Source organism: Scyliorhinus torazame, chromosome 10, assembly GCF_047496885.1.
Source record: "Scyliorhinus torazame isolate Kashiwa2021f chromosome 10, sScyTor2.1, whole genome shotgun sequence".
Taxonomy (NCBI): domain Eukaryota; kingdom Metazoa; phylum Chordata; class Chondrichthyes; order Carcharhiniformes; family Scyliorhinidae; genus Scyliorhinus; species Scyliorhinus torazame.
The window spans coordinates 32,265,220-32,282,840 of record NC_092716.1 but is presented as its reverse complement, the minus strand read 5'-3'; positions in this window follow the sequence as shown (position 1 = coordinate 32,282,840).

The window sequence follows — 17,621 nt, the reverse complement described above, 5'->3', positions numbered from 1 at the left end:
AACATGGTCAGGTCTTGCAGTATACTATAATCGCTCCCCACTTAAAAAACAACTTATACATTAAAATTAAAATTGTTACATGTACTTGCATGAAGAAATAAACGTCAACAATATTGAAAATTTAACAGGTTTGGTTGTATACTCGTTTTTACTTCAATCACAGACAAATATTTCTGATCAATAGTTCCAGAGTAATTTACATCTAAAAAAAAAAAAATGTTTCCTTAATGTGGTGATATGTCTGTGAATAATGCTGTATACACTTAGCAATGCGACCTCCAACCAGCAGGTGGCGTCAGACATCAATCATGTGACATCCGGCTCTCGCCAGAAGGTTGTAAGGCGTACACCAGGACAGTCGCCCATAAGGGTAGTTCCAGGAGAGTCTCTGTAACTCAGATAGTAACTTAGTCTGTATAGCATTCTGATTTTTATCTTACCATGTGTGAATCAATAAATCATCATTCCAGTTACGTCACCAGCAGTTCTGTATGAATCATTGCAAAGACAAGGTCGCAGAACACAACACTTAACACCACCTTGTATTTACAAAACAAATTTGACAGAAAATAATGAAATTACTTACTTTTGCTTCTTCCTTCCTCCATACTTTTCATTAACCTCGCTGACTTAGTTCTCTTTCTGCATGGGTATCTTTTTCCATTTCCATTATCTTAACTTTGCTCTCTCAACATCTCTGACTGTGAACTTTGACTTTGAGCACCAACTCCATGGTTGGGACTGTGACACTGATTGATTCGTCTTAATCAAAGACCATGACTCACTTTGGTCTGCTGGTGGTTCCTGTAACATTGGCAAACTATCAATTTCTTCTTGACTTTCACATTCTTTCAGTCTTTCATTTTGGGCTCTAGGAGGTGCTTGGGCTAGAGGAAGTTTATCATGCTCTCCCTTTGTCAGATTCACCTTTTCAAACAAATGATCAACAGAATATTGAATTATTCTCTCCCGCGGTACAACACTATTGTCCCACCCTGGGACCATCAGGAACTCCAGTCACAGTATATAAGGTCCCACTAGAAAACCTCTATTTGGCAAGCCTCCACCCACTCTATACTGGAACTCATGCCCAACAAACCCTACGGGGAGATCAATCGACGACCCCTGTGGTCTTTGTGGGGGTTATAACACTTACCATGGAGGAAGGTTCATCAGATTGGTTCCTGGGATAGCAGAATTGGTGTATAGGAGAGGTTGGAACGACTAGACCTGTATCCATTGGAATGTAGAAGGACGAGAGCGGGATTATTGAAACGTACAGAATTTTGGCAGGGCTGGACAGATTGGATGCAGAGATGATGTTTCCACTGGCTGGGGAGTCTGGAGCAAGGGGGGTCACAATCCCAGGATATGGAGTAGGCCATTTAGGACTGAGATGAGGAGAAATTGTGCCTCTGGCTACTGTCTGCGTGGAGTTTGCATGTTCTCCCCTGTCTGCGTGGGTTTCCTCCGAGTGCTCTGGTTTCCTCCCACCATCCAAAGTGTGCAGGTTAGGTGGATTGGCCATGCTAAATTGCCCTTCATGTCCAAAGATGTGCAGGTTAGATGGAGTTGCGGGGATGAGGTGGGTGAGTCAGCCTGAGTGGGTGCTCTTTCAGAGGGTCAGTGCAGACCCAATTGGCCAAATGGCCTCTTTCTGCACTGTAGGGATTCTATGGAAATTTCTTCACTCAGAGAGTGGGGAACTTGTGCAATTCTCTACCACAGGAGCCTGTTGAAGTCAAGACACTCAATATATTTAAGAAGGAAATAGACTCTCGAGTGTGGTGAAGCCATGATTGAATCTGCCTCCTCCACATTCCAGATGCTAACCACTCGCTGTGTAAGGAAGATTTCCCTTGCTACTTTTGCCTTAAATCAATGCCCTATCGGTTGAATTTCTCCCTATGTACTCTGTCCAGACCTCTTATGATTTTGAACAACCTCCAGTAAATCTCTTCTCAACCTTCCCTTCTCCAAGAACAGCCCCATTCTTCTCCAATCTATCCACATGACTGAAGCTCCTCAACCCTGGAACCGTTCTCGTGAATGTTATTATTGTACATACTAAAATAAATTATTTCCTAAGGAATTAACTGGAATCTACCAAACTAATAAATAGTTCAGTATAATGTTTTCAAGTAATTTTCAGTGATTTAAAATCAAGTTAATTATTGCTGGTATCCTCAACACTTAATTTCATTTCCAGATGTATGAGTAAAACTGAACTAGGTTGCCACTTTGAAATACATCAAACAATATTTTTAATGCAAAAAAAATTAATATGCTCCATTACGCTGACCAGCTGTAGTGGTTCATGGAAGGTTTATGGTTCTGATTATACATTGCGTAGCTTATGACAATTTTCCAATGCAGAAAATCTACCCTTTGTAGCCACCTAAAATGGCTGATTCCCTATTAAATTTGGCCAAAACCCGATTTAAAATGGCTAACCGAAAAGGCTGATGGGAAAAGCAGCCAACAGGACACAAACGGACAGCTGCAGACAGAATAGCATATTCGGCTCTGGGGAAGTCGGCCCAGATCGATACTCAAGACCATTAGCAGCACATCAACCCAGACATCTGCAGTTTATTCGGCTATCCCCGGGAACAATTGCAACATATTAGCAATTGAATGCCGGGCCAGACATGTCGGCGCCTGCAGTGGCCGAAACAAAGACAGGTGAACGACCACCCCCCGATCGAGGAATCGCCCCATTATTGGACGTATCGAACCCAGTGATGGGGAACAAGTCCAATCACTTGGGACTCAGGGTCAAGGGCCGCCCCGAGAGGCGGGAAGCCCCTAGGCCCTATAAAGTGAGGGGCCAAGTTCAGATCTCTCTCTCTCTCCGTTCTTCTCCTGCTCGAGACCTTCGCAAGAACATCAACCAGAAACTGTAAGTTTGACTCCAGCGATCGCTACCCGATAAAGACTCCTAGCCATCGACCCGTATCAGCCTTTTTGAATCCCGCGGGCCAGATCCGATTCGATAAGCCATTCGTTTCCCTGACCTGGTGGGCCCTTCCTAAAGTTAAGTATTGGCCAGTAGTGGTAGGTTTCTATATAGATAGTAGGATTATTGTGTCAGCATTACTTGTTGTATATAATAAATGACCGTTGATTTCAATCTTACTAAGCGGTGCGCTGACTTATTAATCATAACTCGAGCTTGAACCACGTGGCGGTATCAGAAAGATACCTGGCGACTCGTGAGCAAAGGTGACATAATCAGAGGTAATAAAACTAAGGCTAAAAAGAGCAACACCTTATATTTGGAGAAAATGTGACATGTAACTAGGTTAAACAAGAATCCAGAACATTATAATGGCGCTTGCTATCTGTTTTATGCTGCTGGATTCAAAACCTCTTGTTTCTATAATAATTACATTTGATAACAATCAAAAAAATCTTCATTTTATCTGATGTAACTTTTAAGACTACAACACCATTTAATAGATAAAGAAACACCAACTACCCACAGGAATTTCATATATTGAGTGCACTTTGGTTTCCTTCTTGACTTGAGAGCTTTAAGCAGGCATTTATTCGCAGTATTTTATTAGCAGTTTCAGAAGGAAGTCAACATCTTGCCTTTCCACAACAAATAAATCTTCTCTAACCTTCTCATTAAACCGCAAGCCATTAGCTCAAGCAGCATAACTGCCTGTCAAGCACAAAGTCACGGGTTCACATCTCAAAGCTGCAGGCTTCTTGTTCACGACACTACTTTTAGCAAGTAACAGGATGCCTTAAGCCATCGAACAGAATGGTGAGCTATTCCACATTGACAAACATGCCTTTTGGTCAATGCTGGTAATACTGGATAAGGAGTGGTCCACGGTTCAGAGCATCGATCGTGTTTGCTTTCATTGGGGTGCATCATGGAGTATAAACCACTCTAATTATTTAATTATTATTTTGCGAGTTATTCTATTTCACTGAATTTACTTACACAATTTAGAAAGAACTCAAGGTTTATAACATGGGAAGTAAAAGGTACAGAGATTTTTGAATAGGTATGATTGTGTTGTTTATTTCAAGCTATAAATCAACTGAAATTACACTGAAATACTAGTCATATTCTACCCTCGCTACCACACCCTCTGGGAGCACAATTACTTCGCTTCCAAATGACTTTCCTTATTTGGTAGGAGTGTCATTAGAAACACCAGTTATGTTCCGGTTGTGGCGATGACCAGCTAAGCCGCACGTTTCGGCGGCTCCAGCTCGAACGGACATTTGGGCTCTTTTAAGAGCCCCAACGGGGAATTTTTTCGGGACAAAACCCGGTGTGGGGTGAGACAACAGGGAGTCCCCCCCCCAACGAAAAAGAAAAATATCGGCGGCGGCGGCCAGATCGCGAAGAATCCTCGAGGACAGGGGCAGAAGGAAAAAGGAGCAAGATGGCGGCGGAGGGAGCCCAGACGACATGGGGGCCGGACCAAGACGAATTTTTGAGATGGTGTGTGGAGCTGCTTAAGAAGGAGGTGCTGGCCCCAATGCTACAAGCAATTGAGGGGCTTAAGGGGACACAAAAGACCCAGGAGATGGAGCTCCGCGTGGTGGAGCAGAAGGTGACGGACAACGAGGACGAGATCCTGGGCCTGGTGGTCAAAATGCAGACGCACGAGGCGCTCCACAAAAAGTGCATTGAAAGGATTGAAGTCCTAGAAAACAGATCACGGAGAAAGAACCTTCGGATCCTGGGTCTCCCCGAGGGAGTGGAAGGAGCGGACGGCGGGGCTTACGTGAGCACGATGCTACGCTCGCTAATGGGAGCTGAGGCCCCCTCGGGCCCCTTGGAAGTGGAAGGGGCCCATCGGGTCCCTGCGAGGAGACCAAAGGCGGGAGAACCACCTAGGGTGACGATCGTGCGATTTCATCGCTTCAATGTCAGAGAGGTGGTTCTGAGATGGGCCAAAAAGGTACGAAGTAGTAGATGGGAGAATGCGGTGGTACGGGTGTGCCAGGATTGGAGTGGGGAGGTGGCGAGAAGGAGGGCGAGTTTTAATCGAGCCACGGATGTGCTACACAAGAAGAAGGTGAAGTTCTGGATGCTGCAGCCGGCGCGACTGTGGGTCACGCACCAGGAGAGGCATCACTACTTCGAAACGGCGGAAGAAGCATGGACCTTCATTAAAAACGAGAAACTGGATCAGAACTGAGGGACTGATGTTGGAGGGGAAACGGCAATGCTGATGTATATAGAGATGTAAATTGGGGAGGGGGGACACTGAGAAATGTGGGCGCCGGTGGGGGGGAAGAAGAGACATAGGCGGGGGATGGGGAATGGGAGTGGGGCGGCAGAGGGAGCTGCGCCACGGGGGGCGGGACGTCTCTAGAGAACACGGGGCTTATTGTTCTTGTTCCCGCGCCAGAAAGATGATGGTGGGAAGATAGGCGCAAGGTAGATGGGAGTTCCCCACACGGGGGGGTCAAGGAGAGAGCGGGAGAAGCCGGGGTCAGTTGAAGTCAGCTGACTTTCGGAAGCAATATTGGGGGGAGTAATCAAGCTAGATGGGGATCTAGTGGGGGGGGGGGGTGGATAACTGGGTTGCTGCTGCAGAGATCGAAGAGGAACTGGTAAAAGAAAAGGTGGTCGGGGCGGGAATGCGCCGCCTGGGGAACGGGTGGGTGCGCGGAACCGGGACGTGGGACTGGCCTAGAAAGGGTGATGGCTAGTCGACAGGGGAGGGGGGCAGGCAGCCCCCCAGTTCGGCTGATCACGTGGAACGTGAGAGGCCTAAGTGGGCCGATTAAAAGGGCCCGAGTGTTTGCGCACTTGAAAGGACTGAGGGCAGATGTGGCCATGCTGGTGGGATGCAAAGAACAGAGGGGTGGCCATACTAGTGGGGAAACGGGTGTCATTCGAAGCTAGGAACATTGTAGCAGACAGCGGAGGCAGATATGTGATGGTGAGTGGCAGACTGCAGGGAATGGAGGTCGTGTTGGTTAACGTATATGCTCCGAATTGGGATGATGCGGGATTTATGAAGCGGATGCTGGGACGTATCCCGGGCCTGGAGGTAGGAAACCTGATAATGGGGGGGGGGACTTCAACACCGTGTTGGACCCAGGGTTAGATAGATCTAGATCTAGGACCAGAAGAAGGCTGGCAGCGGCCAAGGTGCTTAGGGAGTTTATGGACCAAATGGGGGGAGTGGATCCGTGGCGATTTGTTAGGCCGAAGGCCAAAGAGTTCTCCTTCTTCTCCCATGTTCACAAGGTGTACTCCCGGATAGATTTCTTTGTTTTGGGAAGGTCACTGATCTCGAGGGTGGAAGGAACTGAGTACTCAGCCATAGCTGTTTCAGATCATGCCCCACACTGGGTGGACCTGGAACTAGGAGAGGAGAGGGAGCAGCGTTCACTCTGGCGACTGGATGTAGGATTACTGGTGGATGAGGGAGTCTGCGGAAGGGTGCGGGGATGTATCGAAAGGTACCTGGAGGCCAATGACGATGGGGAGTTCCGAGTGGGAGTAGTATGGGAAGCACTAAAGGCGGTGGTCAGAGGAGAGCTGATCTCCATCAGGGCCCACAAGGGGAAAATAGAGGCCAAGGAAAGAGAAAGACTACTGGGGGAGATTTTGAGGGTAGATAAAGAATATGCGGAGGCCCCTGATGAAGGACTATACAGGGAGAGGCGACGACTCCAGACGGAGTTCGACCTGTTGACCACAAGGAGGGCGGAGGCACAGTGGAGGAAGGCATAGGGGATGAGATATGAATATGGGGAAAAGGCGAGTCGCCTGCTGGCCCATCAGCTGCGAAAGAGGACAGCGGCGAGGGAGATAGGGGGAATTAGGGATGAAATGGGAGCTACGGTGCGGAGAGCAGGGAAGATAAACAAGGTGTTTAAGACCGGAGGGAAAAGAGCAGATGCGGCAGTTTTTGGACTAATTAAGGTTACTGAGGGTGGAGGAGCAGGAGGTGGAAGGCCTGGGGGCGCCGATTGGGGTGGACGAGGTTACCAAGGGGCTGGGGAACATGCAGGCAGGGAAGGCCCCGGGACCAGATGGGTTCCCGGTGGAATTCTATAGAAAATATGTGGACTTGTTGGCCCCGCTGCTGGTAAGGACCTTTAACGAGGCCAGAGAAGGGGGGACCCTACCCCCGACAATGTCGGAGGCGACGATATCGCTAATCTTGAAGCGGGATAAAGATCCGCTGCAGTGCGGGTCCTATAGGCCTATCTCACTGTTAAATGTGGACGCCAAGTTGCTAGCAAAGGTGCTGGCAACGAGGATAGAGGATTGTGTCCCGGGGGTGGTGCACGAAGACCAGACAGGGTTCGTAAAGGGGAGACAACTAAATGTCAACGTGCGACGGCTATTAGGGGTGATAATGATGCCCCCAGCAGAGGGGGAGGCAGAGATAGTGGCGGCAATGGATGCAGAGACGGCATTTGATAGGGTGGAGTGGGAGTATCTATGGGAGGTGCTGAGGAGGTTCGGGTTCGGGGACGGGTTTGTCAGCTGGGTTAAACTCCTCTATGGGCCCCAACGGCAAGTGTGGTCACAGGTCGGCAAATGTCGGAGTATTTTCGACTACACAGGGGAACAAGACAGGGATGCCCGTTGTCCCCATTACTGTTCGCGCTGGCAATTGAACCACTGGCCATAGCGCTGAGACACTCCAGAAAATGGAGAGGGGTGATTAGAGGGGGAGAGGAACACCGAGTGTCACTCTACGCGGATGACCTACTGCTGTATGTGACGGACCCAGTGGGGGGGATGACAGAGGTCATGCAGATATTGAGGGAGTTTGGAGATTTCTCGGGATATAGGCTTAACATGGGAAAGAGTGAGCTTTTTGTGATACACCCTGGGGACCAGAGTAGAGGGATAGATGGCCTACCGCTAAGGAGAGTGGAAAGAAACGTCCGATACCTGGGGATTCAGATAGCCAGGAGCTGGGGAACCTTACACAGACTCAATCTGACACGGCTGGTGGAACAAATGGAAGAGGATTTCAAAAGGTGGGACATACAGCCGCTGTCACTGGCGGGCAGAGTGCAGGCAATTAAGATGATGGTCCTCACGAGGTTCCTATTTGTGTTCCAATGTTTCCCTATACTGATCACTAAGGCCTTCTTTAAAAAAATAGATAGGAGCATCACGAGCTTCGTGTGGGCAGGGAAGGCCCTGAGGGTAAGGAGGGGGTTCCTACAACGTAGCAGAGACAGAGGGGGACTGGCATTGCCGAATTTGGGCGACTACTACTGGGCCGCCAACGTGGCAATGATTCGTAAATGGATGATAGAGGGAGAGGGAGCGGCGTGGAAAAGGTTGGAGATGAAGTCCTGCAAAGGGACGAGTTTAAAAGCGCTGGTGACGGCGCCACTACCGCTCTCCCCCAAAATATTTACCACAAACCCAGTGGTGGCGGCAACATTAAGTATCTGGGGGCAATGGAGGCGACAGAGGGGTGTGCTGGGAGTCTCGGTGTGGTCCCCGATCAGGAACAACCATAGGTTTGCCCCAGGGAGGCTGGGCGGAGGATTCCAGAGCTGGCACCGGGTAGGAATCAGGAGAGTGGGAGATTTATTTATAGATGGGACGTTTGCGAGCTTGGGAGCGCTTGAGGAAAAGTATGAGCTGCCCCGGGGAAATTTCTTTAGATATATGCAGGTGAGAGCGTTCACGAAACAACTGGTGAGGGAATTTCTGCTGCTCCCGACACAAGGGATCCAGGACAGGGCGCTTTCGGGGGTGTGGGTCGGGGAGGGCAAAGTGTCAGAGATATACCGGGAGATGAGAGAAGAGGGGGAGGGGTTGGTGGGCGAACTGAAGGGAAAATGGGAAGAAGAGCTCGGGGGGGAGATTGAAGAGGGTTTGTGGGCTGATGCCCTAAGCAGGGTAAATTCCTCTTCCTCGTGTGCCAGGCTTAGCCTGATCCAATTTAAGGTGCTACATAGAGCACACATAACGGGAGCAAGGTTGAGCAGGTTCTTCGGAGTGGAGGACAAGTGTGGGAGGTGCGGGGGAAGCCCGGCGAACCACACACATATGTTTTGGTTGTGTCTGGCACTGGAGGGGTATTGGAGGGGAGTGACGGGAATGATCTCGAAGGTGGTGAAGGTCCGGGTCAAGACAGGCTGGGGGTTAGCTATATTTGGAGTAGCGAAGGAGCCAGGAGTGCAGGAGGCGAAAGAGGCCGATGTCGTGGCCTTTGCGTCCCTAATAGCCCGGCGTAGGATTTTACTCATGTGGAAGGAGGCGAAACCCCCCGGACTGGAGGCCTGGATAAACGATATGGCGGGGTTCATAAAACTAGAGCAGATGAAGTTTGCGCTGAGAGGATCGGCTCAAGGGTTCACCAGACGGTGGCAACCGTTCCTCGACTACCTAGCGGAACGTTAGAGGGAAGATAGATGACCAGCAGCAGCAACCCAGGGGGAGGGGGGGGGGGGGGGGGGAGGGGGGGGGGAGGGGGGGGTAAATTTTTTGGGTTTTTGGAGGGGGAGAGGGGGCGGGGGGAGTATTACTTTGTGTTATTTGGTTAGTTTACCATGTTAGTTAAACAATGTTATATTGCAGTTATCATGTTACCTTTTTTTTTGATTTGTAAGGGAAAAAATTGTGTTTGAAAACTTTAATAAAATATATTTTTTAAAAAAGAAACACCAGTTATGCTTCTGATGAACTCAAAACATTGTGGACACTCTCTATTGTGTTGTGTGTAACAAATTGCTTTGCTAAGTGGTATTGATCAGGAACAGATCTCACAGCTCAAAACTGGCATGGCAGGCCATTAGCAACAGCAGAATTTTAATTGGCCACAGTTTGTGACATCATGTCAAAACATATCCCTCTTTAACCAAAGAGAAACATTACATATTATGTGACAATGAATACATCATCCCCCCATCTTCTTTAACTTCAGCCTTTGATATGATCGATCCTCCTCCAGAACCTTCCGTCAACATCATTGCCCTCGCTTGGTTTCAGTCTCACCTAAAATATCATAGCCAAGGATTTTCCATCAAAAGCCTTTCTGCTCCCCTGACTTGCTGGTTTGAGTCCTTCAAGGATCTGTCCTTAGCCTTGTCCCCTTCCACATCTATATGCTACCTGTTTGCAGCCTCACCTGCAGACATCATGTGAGCTTCTATACTTAAACTGATTTTTGTGAGAGCCACGAAGAATCCAGCATGAGTTTGTGGAATCAAAAGAAAAGAACTTTACTGACAATAATATATACACAGCAGTAGTAGTACTTCACCACTGCTCCCTACTCTAGCTGGTACCACACTGGCCAGCTCTATTTTTGCAGATGAAATTGCTAATGATTCCCCCCCGCCCTCCCTCATTGGGGTAGCTCACACTCTGAGGTGCTGGAGGGGAATCTGCCTCTGCGCTCCTGCTGTCTCAGTCTGTAACCCTGCTCCCTGACTTGGTGTGTTATTCTGGATGCTGGTTGCCTTTTCTGGACTTTGAAGCCTGGACTACGGCAAGGGGGAACAGTGCTACGACCGGTTGAATGGTGGGAAAGGAGAGCCTGTTGCTCCTGCCAATTGCTTGCAGGGGAGAGTGCGTGCCTGCAGTTTCCACGCCTGGGACTCGCACTTGCCATTGGCTGCCTTTCTGCTTATTGGCTTGGAGTGGAGCGAAGAATGGATCTTGGTTGGCCTGGTCTCAGGTGGAAAGTGGAGTGGAACTGCTTTTGCAGTTTTGGACTGACTGGAGAACAGATGCCGGGACTGTAAGAGCAGCAGGGCAGCGGTCCAATTGACTATGTGTACTGTTTGTACTGATGCTGATTGTGTTTTATTGTTGGGGGATTGTATGGTTATTATTGTATTTTTGTTGGGTATTGTTATTTTGGGCTTAGTGCTGGCTGCTCGCCACTTGCGGCCCTCTTGCTTCTGTGCACTGGGGTTGAGGGGTCCTTCCTGGTGCTAGTGAGGGTGAGGGGTGTTCTCTCTCTCTCTCTCCTCAACTGCGTGCTGCCTGTCCCATTCCGGTGAACAGAGCTGCTTGCGGGCGCCTCTTCCCCGACCCGGGGCTGCCGCTGGAGCGGGGGAAGGGTGGGGGAGGGGAGCGTGCGCTGGCTTGAGTGCTAGCAGCTTTGACTTGTATTTAATTGTTTGTTGGGTTTCTTGTGGTTGCTCTGTATTTGTTTTTGTAAAGGGAGATCCCTTCTGCCATGCCCCGTATTGGTGTGTCCTTTTCCAGTGGTCCTGCTGCTCGTTTGGGTGCCTTTCCACCAATGTGGGGCTACCATTGGGAGAGAAGTGGCCGTATGCTGGCTTTGTAGCTGGTGGCCTGTCTGTGCTGCTCGTTGGGTGCCTTTCCGCCCATGTGGGACTGCCATCGGGGACAGGGGGTGGTTGTGTGTGTGTGCTACTTGAGAGCTGGTGGTTTTTGTATCTTGTAAATGCATTTGGCATATTACTGTTTTTCGTGACTCTTCTTTTTGCATATTGCTGACTCTTTTTTGTATTGTTGAGTTGTCAACCCAGCCAATAGTATTCAGGTAGGTTGGTACCCATCTTGATGCCTCCCCCTCCCCCCACTTCAGAGTTGTCAGAATGCTTGTCTAAAACCAAGTCTCAAATGAGCTGCAATTGCCTCCAGTAAAATATTAGGAAACATCAAGTTCAGCTCCAACCAAAAAACTCGTATGAATGATTCAAATCCCCTCCTGGCCATGACATTAGGCTGAGCCGGACTGTTTGCCTGTCCCCATGACAAATGTGATATAAAATAGTTAGTTCAAATATTAGTTACAGTAATGTAGATGTAAGCCAGTTTAATTCTGAGTTCACAAAGGACAAAGCACAAAGGAATTCAGAAAGCATGGCAAGGAAAATGGGGAAAAGGATGCTGGGTAACAAGAGGCCCAGGGTTAAGGAATGCAAAGTGAGCCAATCAGGAATCGTGTATGTGAAACATTTTTTTTTAAAAATGTTTTTATTCTACATTTTCACATTTTCCTTCAAAGATTTACACCCCACCCACAAACAGTAACGGTAACAAATACAAAATCAATCCCCTTAACAATACCAATGATCCCATCCTCCCACCACCCCAAACGGCCCACCTGTCAATATATGCATCCAATAAGCCAAACCCTCCCACGGTGGAAACAAAAAACAAAAGAGTAAAAGAAAAAGGAGTCCGGGACCGCCCATGGTCACCATTGACCTATAGAGTCCACTCCCCCTCCCCCCTACACTCAACGCCATCCAACCTCTGAAAGAGTACCGTACATGATACCCAAGAGTTGAACCCCCAACCCCCCCACCCACCCAAGTCTCCAGCTCCTCCCGTCCACTGCCTCTTGTAAAACTCCTCCTCCCAACCTCGGTTCCTTCCCCCCAACTTTCCACCCCGGCTAGACCACTCGGACCCTGTTCTGCCAGGCTCCAATGGCCGCAGCCCCTCCCCCCACCTCACTCCCGTTCACTGGCCGGCTTAAACCGGCCAGCGTGGAGGCCCCCGCCTGGGTCCCTTTCCCCCTTGCCCGGCCCAAGGAAAACCCAGAAATCCCCTTTTAGCACACAAACCCCGCACATCCACCTACACCCCAAAGAGCCCTCATTTCGAGTGAAAGTCCCATCACTTCCCTTGTGCAAATATATACAACATTGGCTCCTTTAGCCCCTACGCCCGTGCGCAGTGAAACAAAAAAGAAGAAAATACAGTCATGAGGTTACATCGGCACATGGCCATTTCTCAATTTGTCAGTTCTGCCACAGTCCTTGTGCCTTTGCAAACTCCTCCGCTGCTTCCGCCGTTCCAAAATAAAAGCCCCTGAGCTTATAAGTCACCCTCAGCTTCGCTGGATATACAATGCCGCACTGCACCTTGCTAAAGTACAGTGCCCTCTTCACCCGGTTGAAGGCAGCCCGCCTCCTCACCAGCATACCGTAAAGTCCTGGTATACACGCATACCAGCTCCAGCCCACTGCACCACCCGCTTCTGCTTGGCCCAGCTCAGGACCTTCTCCTTCACACTGTACCTACGGAAGCACAGAGTCACTGCCCTTGGCGGCTCACTCGCCTTTGGTACAGGCCTCCACGACCAATGAGCCCGATCCAGTTCATATCGGGAGGGGTCCTCCCCCCTCCCCCAATAGTTTTGCCAGCATTGCGGGCCCCACAATCCTCAAATTCTGTCACCTGGATCTGTTTTCCAGGTCTTCCATTTTTCCTCGCAGATCCTTGTTAATGTCCATCACCTTCCGCATCTCCTTCCCCATCGAGGCAAGTTGATCACCGTGCTGCAATAATGTCTCCTCCACTTCCTTCAGCGCCTCCCCTTGCTCTCGCACCTCCGCCACTGCGCCGTCATCACCGGGGAAATCGCCTCCTCCACCAGCGCACTCAAAACCTCCCTCATCTCCTTCCTCACCGTCTCCATGCATTTCGCAAACTGCGCAAAGTGCTTTTCGAATTCCCCAGCCATCACCTTAGTTATTCCTTCAGCCGTAAGCACTGCGGCCTCCCCTGGTGCTCCAGCCTCCATTTTCTTTACTGACCCCGCGGTGACCTTTCCACTCCCCAACGGACTTTCAGCCGCTTTTTTCACGGCCGTTTTTTTGCTGGTCTTCGACATTCTTCCCCTCTGTGCTGTCTCCCGACTTTTACTGCCTTCACTGGCCCTAGGACCGGGCGTTAACCCCCGACAATGCCGTTCCCGAACGAGAGCCCTCCAATGCGCGGCTGCCTCCCGCCCGCCGTCACCGGAAGTCGTGTATGTGAAACTTGATGCCATTTGAATGTATTTGCAGAGATCGCTTTGTCCTTTGTGAACTCACTAGAATTAAACTGTTCTCCATCTACATTACTGTAACTAATATTTGAATTAACTATTTTATATCACATTCGTCACCCATATATTATCCAACCCCTCTGTATCACTCAGGTGCTCATCCACCCCTGGCTCAACGGAATTTACATTTTGAGATGTTTCTGAGGGGTGATTTTCAGCTTCTGTTCGCTGTCAGTGGAGATGCACATGGGTCGATGTACGAGCCCCTGAGAGGGCTGTGCGTCAGGGAATTGTCAGGACTCCTCATCGCTCAGTTTGATGTTCTCTTTCAGTTTTTGATTCGCGAGAAGCACAGAGCCAGTGGGGCTGGCAATTCTTTTGCTTGCAGCAGCAGTGACATCGATGTGCCGCTGGACGCAGCCAGGACCAGTGCCTGCAGAGAAGGGGGAGGCAAGGCCCTTTGATCTTCTGGGAGCAGCTGGAACCTTGATGGAGACACTACCGGTCGCAGGTATTCCGACACAGAACTTCCTACCTCCAGATGTCAGAGGTCCAGGGCCGGAAAAGGCTGCATTTGTCCTGGGGGACGGTGAAACACTCGTGCCAGGTGATGCAAGAGTTGGCACCACATGGACCTGGAGGTCACCCTTTGCCTGTGACCCTATAAGTCACTGCCGCTCTGCACCTCCATTCCAGCGGCTCGTTTCAGGCCTGCAGGTGTGACCTGTGCGGCATTTCTCGGTCAGCAGTGCACAAGTGGACAAGGGTGGTCACAGATGTGCAATGTGTGAAGGCCCACATGCAACCAGCTAGTGCAAAGGCCACAAACATCTGCTGAGACTCGCTAGAACGAGGCTCAAGCGTTAACACATGCGCTGGTCAAGATGCGGTCCCAGTGGGGTGGTCTGGGGAAGCCCTCCAATACAGGCCCTAGACGGTATCACACATCATAGTGACCTTTTGTGCTCTGTACAAACTAGCACTAGTAATTTCATTGCAAAAATCTTGGCATTAGAACCCTACATATCCACGGAATTTCAACTGGAAGACCAAAATGGTTAACTGAATAGTAATAAGCACATGATTTGTCCTCTCGCATGTTGCTTGATTCAAATTTCATCTGCTCTTTTCAACTTACTCATTATTGCTCCAGTGTTGACATCCAGTGGGAATTGGCACCATTTTCAAGAGGGTGAGAAAACAGTTTTTCTACAGAACTCTTGGGTTATATTTTTAAAAGCGATATTACTTTCCCTTCCATGCTTCACTGAAAAAAATTAAACTTCTGTCAAGTTAGCATCTAAGAATCTGTGGAAACCGTCAAACACCTGACAAGGTGGACACCGCTGCAGTGACACATTGCCAAATGTTATTACCTCCTTAACAGATATGGGGTCATCTACCCAACCACAAATCTGATTGCAGCATTCAATTACATTATGTGAAGAGTTTCATGTTAAATCAGGCTTTTCTCACTTGTTAATTGATCTTCTGGGAGCAGCTGATTACATTGCCGATTATTGAACTTTGACTCTTAAGTGTTTAAGTGGCTTGTTGTTGCTCTACTAAAAAAAAGTTGCATTCTTGACAGTTGTGTTCCAGAACAGCTTTCCACAACTTCATTGAAAAATGCCATAAATTAGACTGAAAAAACAGTTCTTCCCCTTGTTCTCAAAAAGGAAAAATATCTAAACCATCGTGCTCTATATATAGTCAAGAAATACGAGCACGTTTGATCTTTCAACTCCCTGCTAAACCCTTATGCATGCTGTGAGAAATCCTTCATGCAGATTTCCAAAGAGTTTTGCTGCCAAGGAAATATGTGGCAAATTATATATTATAGCAGATGTTTTGCAGGGTAGTAACACAACATATACGAGGCAGAATTATGAACTTGATAAAAATCACCTCATTCCTAAAGTTGGCTTCCGTCCAAAAACAAATTGCTTATTTTTCCAGATGTTTCCAGTTTAAACCTGTTATGTGATAGTGAAGTCGAATAGGATTGGCACTTAAATGTTAGACTTATGATAAATGTTATGAAATCAATGAATGAAAATCAAAATGTTCGCTTAGTGTGACTGCAAATCTAATTGAAATTCCTGATACCGATAGATCCATTCCGCAGTTCTGTACGCTTCCTATACTTGCAAGCTTTGTTCCTTGTTTCACTTCCCAAGACTTTCTTTTCTGTTTCTACCTTTTCGTACCAGGCAGTATACTATTGTAACTTCCGTATTGCCTCAATGGACTTCCTAGAGTGTGGATCCCAAAACTGCCATTAAAATGAACCAGGAAATAATAATCAAACTAAATATCAAAACCCCAATGATTCTAGGGGAATGGAAAGGCTGAAGGAGTTAATGGCTCAGATTTTGCATTGAGAATAATAGTGAGGCCTTCTGCACCCACCATTATTGTGAGATAAATCAGACTTTAACTTCCTGTGCATGTACATGTGCAATTAAACATGAAAATGCATAAGTTGCTAACCAGGCTACCCGCTCGTCCTCAGATCTGTGCTATGGCAATACCCTATTGATAGATTTGCCATTGAAATAGATGTAAAAACATGACATTGTGGGTATCTCCTCATTAAAAACAGCTGAAAAAGTGAAAGCAGGTGTAAGTGAATTTTTAACAATGTAATAGATCATAACTACTGTCAAAACACATCTCTGGCACTGAAAATTAAATGTTATAAGTTTTGTGTCTCATTCCTTCAGAATTTATTTATTGCTAGAGATTTTGCAAAGAAATAATTGATATGAGCCAATAGTAAGAAAAATTAATTTTATGATTTCTTTCTTTTCCATGTCTTTTTATCCCATCTTTTTTTTTTGTTTTGCCCTCTTTCTTTTGTTTTATGTACAATATTTGCAATAAATCTAATTTATACTCTGTGGTTTAGATTCTGCATATCTGTGTGGATCTTTAATGCGATTGTTTGAAGTGCCATGTTAATGCTTGCCCTTCTTGCACATGTCACAGGTTCAGTCTAAAGGATCAGATCGCTGCTAACTATAAATTGCTGCTCAAAAATCTGCAAAATGTCACTGTCAACATCACAGAATCATTATCATAGAATCCCTACGTGCAGAAGGAGGCTATTTGGCCCATCGATTCTGCACTGACCCTCCGAAAGAGCACCCCCCCCCCCCCCCCCACCCCCATCCCCGTAACCCAGTCCGTAACCCAATAACATGATGAATGCTGAGGACTATTCCTTATCATGGACTGCAAAATCTGGGCCAAGTTTTATATTTTCGGGATCTTGGGAAAGGTTTTGTTCTAAGAGTCCAATTACTAATTACAAAATAAAAAATGCTACTTAAACATCATTCGTTTACACAGTTTGCATTTGTACACAATTTCCTCCAGATCTTTCTCAAGCAACGCAAGATTGGACAGGCGGGTTCCCCCTGTGGCAGTGCCAATGGGCCACTGAAATCTCCGTTCACATTAACAGGACAGAAAGTCCTGCTGGCGTAAAGGGATGGAAAAGTCCAGCCAGTGTGTGGGACTGGAGTCACGTGTATGCAGACCAGCTATAGGCCGCGGGTTTCCTATTATTGAACCAGTAGGGTTTCTAGAACACTGCGTCAACTTTTAGGGTAATTTTCTTCTGATCGTGACATACTATCAGATTTATGGAATTCCATTTCACAATTTGCCACAGTTGGATTTGAACTCATGACCTTTGGCAAAGTAGTTGGGAACTGGACAAGAACAAAAGACGGTGTAAAAGACCTGTAACTGGCAACAGCAGAACCATCACTAGCACCTGCTGTCCAAAAATAAGGCGTGGTTCAAACCTACCACTGTACAGTTGTCAATTCAACTATGAGAAACTTATTGAGCTAACATCAGCATTAACTAAAATATGTGTCTGAG